The sequence below is a fragment of the Furipterus horrens genome, unplaced genomic scaffold (genome assembly GCF_987537825.1).
Source record: "Furipterus horrens unplaced genomic scaffold, mFurHor1.1.pri manual_scaffold_6, whole genome shotgun sequence".
NCBI lineage: Eukaryota > Metazoa > Chordata > Mammalia > Chiroptera > Furipteridae > Furipterus > Furipterus horrens.
Window position 1 is genome coordinate 68,863,573 of NW_028327176.1, and position 2,408 is coordinate 68,865,980.

General features: G+C 42.7%; 1 pseudogene; it reads left to right on the plus strand.

The window, feature by feature from the left end:
* The first annotated feature begins 1,686 nt into the window (after positions 1–1,686).
* On the plus strand, positions 1,687–2,140 carry LOC150006425 (large ribosomal subunit protein eL29 pseudogene; annotated as a pseudogene).
* The last annotated feature ends 268 nt before the right edge of the window (positions 2,141–2,408 follow it).

Genomic DNA, 2,408 nt, shown 5'->3' on the forward strand with positions numbered 1-2,408 from the left:
GCACCAAAAACATCTAAAAGAAGGCAGATATCAGAGAGGAGTCTGAAATCATTAGTCTGCTGGGGGTATTTTCTCTCTTTATTTCCTCTTTTTCATTTGTTTCTTTTTCCTGCCTTCGTGTGTGTTACTTGGACATATTTTTTCAGTCTTTTCTGAATTATCTGTAGTGCTGTTGAGTGGATTCCTTGGATAGCGTTTTAGTGGTTGCTCCAGGTGTTGTACACACATAACTCACCACAGTCTACAAGTGTCAACATTCCAGTTTAAGTCACAAATAGAAACCTCACCTCCCTTTACTTGTCATTACTCTCCTTTCTAATATAATTATCTTAACTATTTCCCTCCCATACATTGAGAACCATATCGCACAATATTATAACTTTTGCTTCAATGATCACACATAATTTAGAAACCTCAAGAGAATATCTGTTGTACTTTTATTTGTACTCTTTTGGTTGTTCTTCCTTCCTTCCTGATGCTAAGAGATTCCATTTTTATGATTAGTTAATTAATTAATTTAAATCCTCACCCAAAGAGATGTTAATTGATTTTAGAGAGAGAGGAAGGGAGGGAGAGAGATATATCAGTTGCCTCCTGTATGTGCCTCGACTGAGGATCAAACCTGCAACCCAGGTATGTGCCCTGACCGGGAATTGAGCCCACCACCTTTTGGTGTAGGGGAAGACGCTCTAACCAAATGAACTACCTCGCCAGGGCCAGAGATTTCTTTTTTTATTGAGTCCTCCCTGTTTAGAGAACTTCCTTTAACCTATCTTTTCGGGTACGCCTGCTGGCTGAGGACTATTAGTTTTCCTTTATCTGGGAATGTCCCTACCCCTCATTTCTGAAGGATGTTTTCACTGGAGATGGAATTTGGGTTGGTGGTTCTCTTTGGCACTCAACAAATAGCATGCTACTTTCTTCTCGCCTCCATGGTTTCTGATGAGAATCCACTGTCATTAGAATGATTTCCCCATCAGTTAATAGAGCTAGTGTTTATCTCTCACTTTCAAGATATTTGTGCTTAGTTTTCAAAAGTTTGTGATGTCCTTAACCAGTGTGGCTCAGTTAGTTGGGCATTGTGCCACAAAGTTGAAGGTCACCAGTTTGATTCCTGGTTGGGGCTTATGCCTGAGTTGCGAGCTTGGTCCCTGATCAGGGCATATATGAGAGGCAACCAAGTGATGTTTCTCTCTCACATCGATGTTTCTCTTCCTCTCTTTCTCCATCCCTTCCCCTCTCTCTAAATATAAATAAAATATTTTTTAAAAAACGAGTTTGTGATGTATCGTGGTGTGAGGTTATTGGGTTTATTCTGTTTGGGATTTGTGCAACTTCTTAAATCTGTAGCTTATGTCTTATACCAGATTTGGGGATTTTTCAGCCATTTCCTCTAATACTTTTCAGCTCCAAACTGTCCTCTTTTCAGGACCTTATAATAAAGAAAAGGCAGTCTCACATTAAACATCAGGTAATAATAAGAAGGAATTTGTATTCCATGGGTCCAGTTTGAGGATATATGTTATTTCAGGAAGAGTTTAAATAAATTCATGCATATTAGGTGTTGAAAGAAATGGAGATGAAATACTTGACCTCATAGCATCCGAAGCCATCTGTGACTCCCAGACTGTGGTGGGACGTGAGTCTCAGGGAGGACAGGGAGACTGGCTACCTGGCTGTGCAGATATGGCCAAGTCTAAGAACTACACCATGCACAACCATTCCTGAAAATGGCACAGAAACAGCATCAAGAACCCCCAATCACAAAGATGTGAACCTCTTAAAGGGGTAGACCCCAGGTTCCTGAAGAACATGTGCTTTGCCAAGAAGCACAATAAGAAGGGCTGGAAGAAGATGCAGGCCAACCACACCAAGGCCATGAGTGCACATTCAGAGGCTACCAAGGCCTTGTAAAGGCCAAGGAAGTCAAGTCCAAGATCCCAAAGAGCAGCAGCTGCAAGCTCATTCAGCTTGCCTACATTGCTCACCCCAAGCTTGGTAAACATGCTCATGCTGTATCACCAAGGGTCTCAGGCTCTGCCCACTTAAGGCCTAGGCCAAGGCTCAAACCAAGCCCCAGGATGCAGCTGTGGCTGCAGCTCTGAAAGATGCCCAGTCCCCTGTGAAGACTCCACAGTAGAAGCCTTTCTTTGCCAATGTGAGGACAGTAGGACTGGTGTGACCCTTGGGCTGCTCTCTGCATGAAGCTGGTGTCTTGTACATTTGTACAGATAAACCTGAGGCAGGAAAAAAGAAAAAAAAGAAATGGCCAAAAGAAACACAGGACCCTAAAATGTCATCACCCCTCCACTCCCTATTCAGAATCATAGAGGTAGCTGATTTTACCCCCCTCCCAACTGCCTGCTTAAGCTACTGACCCGTGTGCAAAACTGATCAAGGTTTGACCG